Here is a 12,398-nt window from a genome sequence, read left to right as displayed (position 1 = left end):
AAAATTTCTACGGCTGTTGGTAAGTTATTGCATCAATAAATACATGCCAGACGTTGTCCCACAGTCCATAATGCATCAACAAAGAACTAAATTTCTTGTTGGTGTGATGAATGGCAGGTAGCTATAAATGTGGAAGACGGCGAGTTCACCCAGATGAGTAGGAAAAACAAATCCGTAATGCTCGAATATAACGTCAGTAGTGTACTGCTCCGTACAGTCACTTTGGGTAAACACCTAGGTGTACCGTTGCAAAGCGATATTAAATGGGAAGAGCTCGTAAGGAGGACAGTGGGGAAGGCGACAGGTCGTCCTCGGTTTACTGGGGGAGTTCCAGGGAAGTGTCGCTCACCTCTGCAAGAGGCCTCGCACAGGACACCGGTGCGACCCGTCGTTGAGTACTGCTGCACTGTTTGGGATCCCTACCTGGTCGGACTGAAGAACGGTGTCGAATCAGTTCAGGTGCAGGCTGCTAAATTTGCTGCCAGTAGGTTCGATCAACATGCTTGTATTACGGAGATGCTTCGCAAACTCAGATGCAGCGAAGACGACGCTATTTATATATGAAGACAGTAACTGTTCTCGAAAGAATAGATTACTGTTATTGACCGTGCAGCTTTTCCCTGGAATAAATGATGACTAACTGAAACCCTCAGCTGCCGACAGGTGTTGTTGATATATCTCGACGTGGACAGCTGAAAATGTGTGCCCCGACCGGGACTCGAACCCGGGATCTCCTGCTTACATGGCAGACGCTCTGTCCATCTGAGCCACCGAGGACACAGACGAATAGCGTGACTGCAGGGACTTATCCCTTGCACGCTTCCCGTGAGACTCACATTCCCAATTGTCCACAATTCTACATATGTAACGTCCTCGGTGGCTCAGACGGATAGAGCGTCTGCCATGTAAGCAGGAGATCCCGGGTTCGAGTCCCGGTCGGGGCACATATTTTCAGCTGTCCACATCGAGATATATCAACAACACCTGTCGGCAGCTGAGGGATTCAGTTAGTCATCATTTAGACGACGCTATTTCCACGGAACTCTAGCCACAAAATGTAGAGAACCGGCATTTTAAGCTGACTGAAGAACGATTCTACCACCGCCGACATACATTTCGCTTACGAATCACGAAGATAAGAGAAATTAAGGCTCGTGCAGAGGCATGGAGACCATCATTTCCTCGCTCTGGAACGGGAGAGGAAATGGTTAGTAGCCGTACAGAGTACCCTCCGCCTCGCACCGTGCTGTGGCTTGCGGAGTATGTATGTAGATGTAGATGTATGTAGATGGAGTTGAAAATAAAAGAGAGGTCCGAGAGTACCATTAACATCCAGTGCGATTGGGTAACAATGATCAACTTTAATAGTCTATATCGCTTATTTTCCGGAGACAATTTCAGACTTTTTTCAGAGCATGGCCTCTTTCAATCTCCCTGGACCATCTTCACATCTATAATCTACAGCTGCCACCACACGGCAAGTAACGTGAGACGTAGCGATGCATTTGTAAATGTTTGAAGCGGTTTTGTGTAAACGGTAGCACGCAACAAAGTCACGGAATTTTGCTAGTAACTCATGTTCGTAACATTCGAGTCAGCCGATTAAAATCACACCGAATACAATCGCGAATACGCGACTGGCTCAAGGAATTTCTGACAAACAGAACACAGTACGTTGTAGCGGAAGGCGAAAGTGACGTCGGCGGTACCACCCCCCCCCCCCTCCCCCCCACCATCGCCGCGGCGCGCCTGCTGTGACGTCACAGTGAGCGGGTCACTTGTGGCGAGGCGGTGCGCCGGCAGAGTAGACGAGACGAGCTCGCCTGCCGTCCCTCTCAGACGATATCGTATCACGCAAAGTGTTCGAGATATCGAAACGAATTTTTGGCAGACCACAGCAGTGTTTCGCCATACGTTTAATATCCGGAACTTTATCTACGGGGATGTAGCAAAAGCTACAGTTGTATCCTATTTATTTTTTTCAAACCAGTACTATAATTTTTTTAAGTCGTCGACAGCTAGAGGAAAGAGAATTTTCTAATATGACAAACATGAAATTTCTTCAAAAAATGGTTCAAATGGCTCTGAGCACTATGGGACTCAACAGCTTAGGTCATAAGTCCCCTAGAACTTAGAACTACTTAAACCTAACTGACGTAAGGACATCACACACATCCATGCCCGAGGCAGGATTCGAACCTGCGACCGTAGCGGTCACGCGGTTCCAGACTGAAGCGCCTAGAAACGCACGGCCAAACCGGCCGGCCATGAAATTTCTTCTCTTGCTTTACTGTAAACCGACACAATGAGATTTCCCTTAAGCTACTGAGCTCTCTGGCAACCAAATACATCTTTAATAGGACACACTGTTTCAGGATTCTGTCGCAATAGCTACTGTAAGGAAAGTTTGTGAAAAACTATACTGTGTTTTGACAAAAGAAGCAAAACTGAACCTGTCAACAAAATAAAAGTGGCCGTTACTAATAATTCATTATGCTTCTTCAACTGAGAAATGGTTAAGATTGCAGACAAAAATAAATCACCAGTTCTGTTGCAATTTTGGCAGAATCCTGTACTCTGTCGTACATTTAATAGTGAAAGGCTGGGACTGAAACGTACCGAAGGATTTTCTTTGTTGTTCATCTGAGAAATGTGAGAATAATTAGCAGCATTTAGTGTACCATCTTTTCCTTCTTGTGCACAATCAGAATTCAGTGGTGAACGTCTTCACTTTAATTATATTTTGATGTGTTAAGGATAAATAGTACTTGAATAATCTATTTAAAATTAATGAGTTCTCTCAAGCAGTTCATGAAGCAATAACTATTACGTTTTCGTAACTCTGTTAACCACAGATAAACGGCCATCGGATCTGTTACTTCTAACAGAACAATTCTGCATTTCTGCTGCAAACTAGAAGGGCCCGATAAACCTCTTTCCTGCTCCTCCCTTTGCTCCTCGTCGGAGGTACTTTCAGTGATCAATTAAGAGAGATTCTCGCTCTGTACAGGGATAGGAACGGAAAGATGGTGCGCGGTTTGTGTAATTTTTCATGCGTCAAAGATAACTGAGATGTAAAAACTACGCTGGTAAGTTTCATTGTGTTGGTTTGCAGTAACATAAGAAAAGAAGTTCCCTGTTTTTCGTACTAGCAAATTTTCTTTTCAGTAACCGTCGATGACTGTTAAGGTACTGGTCTGCAAAAACTAAAAATAAATAAAAAATCAGCTTTTTGCCATGTCGCCACAGATAAAGTTCCGTGTGTTAACGTTATGGGGAAATACTCTCCGCTTTTCTTGCTATCATTTGCGAAAATCTCGTCCTGATATTTCGAACGGGTTACGAGGTGTGAGTGATGTTATGAATGTTTCATTCCTGTGCATGTGCGACTGGATGTGAACGTGCTACATAAAACCCATTTTCTCGAAAATGGAGGCAGACATTTATTTCCTCACAAAATTAAAGAAAAATTCAAAATTTTAGTTACGGTATCACACACAGCACGACACTGTCTAACAAGCACCAAACGCTTATTCATAGTGACTCTTATTTTTCATTGCAACGTTTTCGAATCTGTTACTTATATGTGAAATATCACAATAACTATGACCATTAACGAAATGATGGGCATATCACCGCGAACCTGACATGTAAAGCTATAAATAGCGTAGAAATCAATTTTTTCCGACTTTTTTCTTTTTTTTTTCCTTTTTTTCAGTCATCATTCTTCTGACTGGTTTGATGCGACTCGCCACCAATTCCTCTCCTATGCCAACCTCTTCATCTCAGAGTAGCCCATGTAACCTACGTCCTCAATCATTTGCTGGGTCTATTCCAAACTCTGTCTTCCTCTACAGTTTCTGCCCTCTGCTGCTCCCATGGAAGTCATTCCCTTATGTCTCGACAGATGTCCTATCATGCTGTACTCCAGACGTATATGCTCAGAAATTTCTTCCGCAAATTAAGGCCTATGTTTGATACTTGTAGACATCTCTTGGTCAGGAATGCCCTTTTTGTCATTGCTAGTCTGCTTTTGATTTCGTCCTTTCACCGTCCGTCATTGGTTACTTTGCTACCAAGGTAGCAGAATTCCTTAACTTCATCTACTTCGTGACCATCAACTCTGATGTTAAGTTTCTCGTGTTCTCATTTGTGCTACTTCTCGTTACCTTCTTCTTTCTTCAATTTACTCTAAATCTGTACTCATTAGACTGTTGATTCCGTTCAATACATCCAGTAACAGTTCTTCACTTTCACAGAGCATGGCAATGTCATCAGCGAATCTTGTGATTGATATCCTTTCACCTTGATTTTTAATTTTACTCTTGAACCTTTTTTCTAATTCCGTCATTTCCTCTTCGATATACAGGGGGCGAAAGACTACATCTCCATCTTACACGTTTTTCAACCAGAGCACTTCGTTCTTGGTCTTAAAAGTATTATTGTCTCCTCTTGGTTCTTGTACATATTTTATATTACCTGTCATTCCTTATTTTTCCACATTTTTCTGAGAATTTCGAACATCTCGCACGATTTGACGTTCTCGAGTCCTATGAACATGTCTCGATTTTTCTTCGGTCTTGCTTCCATTATCAACCGCAAAGTCAGAATTGCCTCTCTGGTGCCTTTACCTTCCCTAATGGCACACTGATCACCTCTCGAATAGATTCTGCAAAATCGTTTCAGAAAGGTGACAGGGCGTGGGCCTCTGCTCTGTCGGTACAGCACGTCACCGAGTGTGGCCCCCTCTGCGTGACATCGCAGGGAGTGCGAGAGGCCTTCTCTTTAGAGGGTTGTGTTTCACCCCAAGGAACCGTAACACGACAATACACATAAACGTCTAATCGAACAGAGTCAGCAGAACTGTGAGCTTGTTCGCTTACTATGCTGTTTTGTACAGGAAAGTAAAATCGTTGAATAGGCTAATGCGTGAATACTTTGAGAAAATTTCGGATTGGTGTCACGAACAACGCGACAAATCCAACATAACTAGCGACTCGCCCCTGCGTTCCACGGGCAGATCTAAGGGACGAGCTGTCTGACTTGACTATAAAAAATTATAAACACGAATCTTCCCTGTGAATCAGCCTGTGTGTCAGTGAAAATCGTATCAAGATCAGCAGTTGCTGAGGTAGCCTCCACTTACAGACAGGAGAATGCGGCATGGATTCATAACGATATACCGACGCTGCAGCTAAGGAAAAGAAGGACTCTGGCGGGTTTGACTACTGGATCAGCGACGAACATCGTGAGCACCTCTGATCGTGTCAGTATTTAGAAGAAGTAGTATGTAAGATCCGAAGTTAAACGGGAGGATAGATGGAAAAATACCGTTACGAAAAGCGAATGGAAAACCTGGATTTCAAATGTTATAATATGTGTAAACTCCTAAGGGACCAAACTGCTGAAGTCATCGGTCCATAGACTTACACACTACTTAAACTTATGCTAAGAACAACACACACACCCTTGCCCGAGGTAGGAATCGAACCTCCACCAGGAGGGGCCGCGCAATCCGTGACATGGCTCCTCAAACCGCACGGAAAACTTGGATTTGCAGGAATGATTCTGAGAAAGTGGGGTGCGTCTTGTGAAGATCCCACTAACTCATATATCGGCCTTACTTGCTCCTTCCTTATCTTGTCCCGCAAAACTAATTAGGCCAGTGCGCTGTTTGAAAAGCATTTGCTGAGTGACGGAATTACATCCTGCAAGTAGGGGAAAATTCTTATATTTATTTGTTTGAAAAAGGCTTCTGTTAAGTTACGGGCCACAGCGCAACAGTTGGATTCGCCGGGGAAATGCGGAACCCGGTCGCTATGGTGGCGACAATCCGGCAGGCGGAGAATGTCCGCAGCCCACTACACTTGAATGGAGACTTGGAATACACTGTGACACACCAGTCTCTGTCTCACACCCGTCTCTGACTGACGTAGTGATACCGGTCGCGGCATGTGACATTGCTACCAAATGAATTACTTAGAGTACAGTTATGTATCATGAAGCGCACAGTGTGTGAACCTTTGTTTTCTGAACATGCCCCACAATGGCAGTACAGCACTTCACTTTTGTTGTTACCCGTGGAATAATGGGTATGTTTGTGGGCGCACTCTGTCGGAATTTATTGCGAGTCAGCGTTTCATGTAAAGTAAGGAATTCGTTTTTTGGGAGTGGTATTTGTTCTGTGCTACAATCTCTGACTTTTGAACAGAAATCTTCTAAGAATTAAGTGTTGTACACAGTAAGACGAATGTTTAGGGCACAGATACACTTCTTAACAAATACTCCTTGCGCGTTATCGTGGGTTTTGTGGTTCACCTGAGCCACAACTGTATTATCAATCGAGCGGTCAGAACGAGAGGTTGGGACGGTTGTTGACAGAACCCAGTGTTTGCAGCCTCATTAAAGGATGAGAATAGCCACAGTCCAATAAGGAGTCAACTCTGACTATGCGAACCGACAGTGGTGTTGTCAATGGCGTTACGACACTCGAACTGAGCCGAGAACCCAATAAGAAGAACAGGGAGCGTAAATGGTTGATCTCGAAGTGGAATTTCGCAGAAGCAGCAAGGGGCCATCGAGCAAGCTTATGAAGCAAGTACCATTCCTACACGAAAATTCAGCCGTCATCCACTTTCGAACAAAAAAAGTTTATTTCGAGTGTTTATTGGCTCCGTATCGAGCTACATTAAGAACTCTGATGCTCACGTTAGAGATTCAGTTGTGGCTCGATTAAAACAACAAATGACATTTCCATGTTTGACATCTAGTGATGACGTGTCATCTCTCCCCAGAAGCATGTTTTAAAAGTTCTTGTGTAATATGCTGAGTGCTATTTACGACGATTTGAAACGTAATATTTTGACTCCTGCACCTCACTTCAGGGAACTTAGGGTTGAATGTAAAAGATGTCGAGACACCCCGCAACTACGGAAGTAGCCTGGTGGAGTGGAAAAGGTGCGGTTGGCGCGTAAGTGGCAGCTCGTCTTTTCTGACGGGTAAGGAGTCTGGGCTGAGCAGTGCTGTGGTTAACTCCTCGCTAGCAGTAGCGGAACATTGTGGCTCATAATCGTGGATTTTTGGGCCAGAGGAACTTAAGAGCAGAATTTATGAGCCTCGGATGCTGAATTTGGAGATACTATTATCGTGGCATGATTTTTGGCGCTTATAAAAATATAATTCCGACGCCAAGAAGACCTTTAACAGGGTGAGGCAGACAGTATTGCCATGACTGTGTGGGGCGGCGGGTCGAATAATTGTTATTAAATGTTGCTGTTGTTTGCCGTTCTCAACACTGGCTCTCTAACTACAATATTGGCAACCAGAAAGTGATTAGCAAAACGTGAAGCCTGTAATTAGAATTCCTAGCGCCAACTTCATCTGAGAAATACATTTATAGCTACAGCTTACAGCTCTGAGGAGTTAGGATATTGTCTGGGATTCATAATCAAAAACGATTCTCTCTAAAATGTTCACTATATTCTGAAAGTCACAGACCAAAAAAGGATCCACACAATCCAACTACCAGAGCAGTTCAGAGTCTAATGCGCTGATGCAACTATAACTGTTCAAATTAAATGTTTAAGTGAATGCTCGCCATAATTTGATGATAATGTTCATCAAACGCCACGCTAAATAATGGTAGAATGTCTGTCCCGCGGCGGCACGTGAAAATACGACATACGTAAACTGAAGATAGATCATTAAAGTCATCCCAGAATTAACACTTCACTCGAAAACGATTTCATGGTTATGCGTATCCCGAGTAACTTATTACGGCATCCGAGGCTGTTTATAGCAATGATACCGATGCGACGCGACTCCCGGCACAGGTGGTGCGCTAATCAGCGTCTGGAGAGAACTGGGGCCTTCCTTTCTCGCGCAGCGTTCTTATATATAAAACCGCGGTGCGGACGGCTAAAGGAACTCCTGTTCAAATCCGCTCTCGCGACTAGCCGCTGGGCTAGTAATGCACCACTTTAAGTTATTGAATAAATCATCGCTTCTTTTGCTGATGGCCTATGAAGCTCTCAGTTTAAATGTGCAATCAGCACACAGGTAAGTAATCATAATAAAAGTCTGACGTGGCTAAGTCAAATATTTTGGGCGAGAGAATTAATTTAATTACACTACATGCAGTAGACGAGCTCTCAACTTGCCCTTTGGAGATACGCTATCGCTATAGTTTTATAGTTATTCAATTGAAACTTCTCACATCTTTATAATTATAGCGGATCTCCCTTCTACTTAAATTTAAACATCCTAGCTTTATTTATTCGCTTACTTAATCTATCTTGCTTCTTTAATTTTTAAGACAAAAACCAGAAAATCATGAATTTCAACAAACATTTTAATTTGTGAGATCCAGAAAACCGTTTCTATTAAATTATTATGTAAAAGGAATCTAAATATAAATTTTTAAGTTTCTAGCTCTTTTCTGTTGCGCCAATGATTTTTACAGAAAATTTCGAAAATGGTTGAAGTTATTGAACTGATATTCAACACATATTGATTTAGTATTACTCCTGACATGCTAGAAACGTTTCAGGTTATTTACTTGATTTTTAAAGTATTGCGCAACATTTATGACGTCAGAGCTAGATACGGCGGACTGGCTGGCACACAATGGAAAGACTGATGTGAATTTTATACGGCGTGAGTAGGCTGCTTCCCTACAACTGCATCGCCGCCATGTTAACAGCTACTGCCACCAGCGCCACCGGCCCTCTACAAAATTTTTTATATTTGCCAATCTGTAAATGGACCAGGAATTTCCGAAATCTGGTTGATTTTCATGATAGTCGAGGTGTTGCTAAAAACTCTCACACTCATGATTATGCCAAATCACAAACCTCGACAGGAATCCTGTCCTAGTGAATTTAATTCCAAGTGTCGTAATTTATTGAGGAAAGACTTATTCGGCAGCTGTAAAAACTTGTGATTGTTTTCTAATGTGTGGAGTTAAACATTGTTTAAAGTTCAGGTTTATAGTTTGGGAAATACTCCACTTCCAGTGCATTTTTAAATCAATCTACAGTCACTTCCTTAAATAATTTGCCTTACTTGAAAAGCTGCCTGAAAATTGTGAAGTTGATCTGAAGTAAAAACGATTATTAATTGTTGCATTTATGCACTTTGATCAGAATTACAAAGTTTTAGCAGTGTTCATTTCACGAGAAAGTATTTGAACTTTGAAGTTATGTTGGCATTTGCACAGCCAACTATATTTTGAGTAAGTTAAAAGTCTGCTTATCAAGGAACATTTGTTATTTAAAGAGTTATAGTTTGTTGTGCTTTACTTAATTAATAATCATTGATAAGTTAATAAAGAAATGTTTACTGTGTTAGCTGTTCTAACGTAAACGTCGTGTGACTACGGCCTCCCGTCGGGTAGACCGCTCGCCAGGTGCAAGTCTTTCGACTTGACACCACTTCGGCGACTTGCGCGTCGACACCGAGTCCATGAGCGGAGAAAATCTCCGACCCAGCTGGGAGTCGAACCCAGGCCATTAGGATTGACATTCTGTCGAGCTGACCACTCAGCTACCGGGGGCGGACAGCTATTCTAATGCACGTTGGTTAATCCGTAGGCATTGATGTTACACAGTATGATCATTAATAGACACCCTGATTTGAGTCAGAATCACTTCATGCTCTTCCCTGTTTAGTATAGCTATCAGTTTCATGTGTGATTGGTTCTATAAACTGCTGCATCTAGTTCGTTTAAAGTATGGGTTGTTAAGAGTCATATGTTACTGTTTGCTTTCTTATCGGCCATTTGTTTGTCTGACTTTCAAGTTAGTAGTATACTTATCTGCAAGGTTAGGTTACTGTGTTGTAGTGGGAACAGATATAAAGAAAAAGTTTTGTGTGTGTGTGTGTGTGTGTGTGTGTGTGTGTGTGTGTGTGTGTGTGTGAAGGAAGGTTAGGTTAGCCTTAGCATTGCCTTTTGCTTTATGATACTACTTGACACAATAATGCCTAATTAGGCTGGCGACCCATATCAATACGTAACGTTAAAACTTTCTTTTGTGCTGGGAGGATGTCTGTTCCCGACCCACCAGTTTACTGTTGTTTATAATCTGCTGGAGTGTTTCGGAAACGAAACCCAGTCTGATTGTTCTGTTCTCATTAGGTTATCTCATGGTTACAACTTTTTCAGTAATTCCTCGCAGAGGTTTAACGTTAGCACAGATTGCCATTTAAGGTCGTCGGTGCTACCATTACACCACCATTAAATTACTGCTTGGTTAAAGAGCACAACGGAGTCCTCAATAAATTATCTGATACATCTAAGGATGTGAAAAGTTCAAAAATGTCTGCAAAATACGTCGGCAACGAGGAAGGTACGATGTTTACGTTGACGTTAATACAAAAAGAAAGTGCGAGTTAATTTCCACAAGTACATATATTCGCCAAATTAGTATGTACCCCAAGGCTACAATCAATGCCTAATAACAGCTGACATTTTAGAACTTGAGCCTCTTAATTCGATGTCATGAAACTAATCTGGCCGGGCTTACGACTGCAGAAAAAATCGTGGTAGCTTAAAGTATTACGCTAAGCAGGCAAACACACAGACTGACTCCATTTAATTAGGCCTACACTTGATGCAAGTCACCACACACCTTCAAAGTATAGATTCCCACATTTAAATGGTTCTCAACCACCATATCAGAAGGAACAGAGGTAATGTATTGTTTTGTTCACTAGAAAAAATATAAACGATGCTAATGATTGCTAATTACTGCTTTTATTACATATGACTGAGGCCTGCTGAAGGCTATACACCATAACAGCAGTTTGGAGTCATAAGACTCAGTAAACGCCTTTTGGACCTTATTTTTCCTATAATATTGCTCACAATATTCTAAAAAGCAGCATCTAAATACGTGAATTATGTATTTAATCTGTGCAGTTGCATTTCCTGAAACCATGGCTCGTGAAAATAAAACCTGTAAGAACTACACACTCTCTTATCAGAGGACGAAGGAATAACACGTTTTTATTACCAAAATTCAAACTGCAGAGGGACACGGAGTGCTAGTAATGTAAACAAATGACCAAAGACGTGTGAGAGTCGATTGCTCCGGAAATAAATGAAACGACAAAACATATTTTATGAGATGTCTCATACTCTGCAACAATTAAACACTGCTGCACGTAAATTGTCTGTATAACTCACTAAATTGCATGATTATCATAATATAAGCAAAATCGATGATAAAATTCGATTTAATATGAATTGCACTAGAATGAGAGGTCAAAATACTCACAACGCGTAACACGTGACATTGTATGACCTACGTCCATTGCTATAAATGCTAAACAAATGTCACAGAATTTCTTACAGTAACGATATTCTCTATGACGTACGGAAGTTGTCGCGTTCTAAAATGTAGTGGGCCACAAGCGGAAATGACGTTAGAGATTCTATCAATGCATGATGCTGCCTCAGGTGAAGTATACGTTTAATATCGAGCCCTCAACAACATCGTTCATGTTAGAACTTCCAGTAAGCGACGACTTAATACGTGGAAAACACAGACGAAATAAGGTGATTACAGGAGCAACAGCGGCGAGGTGTTACCAATGATTGCCAAACTGATGTAATTGTTTTCCAAAAAAGAGTAGCTGAAAAGAAAGTATAAGTCATGTTTTACGTACCTAAAAAGTGTTGCACAGGGACCAAAAAAAAATCCTTTATGTAGTGTTCTCCAGCCGTGTAATACTATATTCTTTAGTCAAGGAAGATATACAAGTTTCCTGTAGTCGCATGTCTGAAAACTTTATAAAACCTACTAGGTTTTCTCACTCCTCGGCTTCTGATTTGACACATAAATATATTTTATAGGTTTTTCTCTGCAGTTGTAGTTCATCCACGTAAAACTGTCGACCACAATTGCCTTATCGTATATTCGAATCCTTGGTGTCGTTGTATATGCGAGATGTCACTTCGTAGCGTTCATTACTCTCCACCTAGGAAAAACTTTATAGAGCTACCAAAGCACACCTGTTCCGTGAATGTAGATTTACAGTGTAGTTTCCTGAAGTGGAATGGTATAGGAATCCCACGTGCACTGTGTATAAATTGCGGTGTCACAGCATATTCCGCAAAAGAAATGGCGGCGAGCAGTGACCCAACGAGAGAATTTAATGGTAAACTCCACGAACCAAAACGCAACGTACAGACTGTGCCGCTCACGGCAACGCTTCCTCTATTTTAATACAGCAGCTGTGCCCCGTATCTGGCTTATTAAAGCCGCGAGCGGGTGAAATGCAGCAATGTTCTACCTGTACGCCAGTACCCAGACAGCAGACACGTTGTTAAACACCGTACAGCGATTGTTCCGAAAATTGTACGTCGGTTGACAGCACGTGAAAGGGCAGAGTGGACC

General features: G+C 42.0%; 2 non-coding genes across 2 annotated transcripts; one reads left to right on the top strand and one right to left on the bottom strand.

The window, feature by feature from the left end:
* Window positions 1-703: 703 nt before the first annotated feature.
* Window positions 704-777, bottom strand: Trnat-ugu (transfer RNA threonine (anticodon UGU)). Its single transcript has one exon. It is a non-coding gene; the product is annotated as a tRNA-Thr (tRNA).
* Window positions 778-870: 93 nt separating this feature from the next.
* Window positions 871-944, top strand: Trnat-ugu (transfer RNA threonine (anticodon UGU)). Its single transcript has one exon. It is a non-coding gene; the product is annotated as a tRNA-Thr (tRNA).
* The last annotated feature ends 11,454 nt before the right edge of the window (window positions 945-12,398 follow it).

This window comes from Schistocerca cancellata, chromosome 10 (genome assembly GCF_023864275.1).
Source record: "Schistocerca cancellata isolate TAMUIC-IGC-003103 chromosome 10, iqSchCanc2.1, whole genome shotgun sequence".
NCBI lineage: Eukaryota > Metazoa > Arthropoda > Insecta > Orthoptera > Acrididae > Schistocerca > Schistocerca cancellata.
The sequence above is the reverse complement of the archived record's forward strand: the minus strand, read 5'-3'. Positions and strand labels throughout refer to the sequence as shown.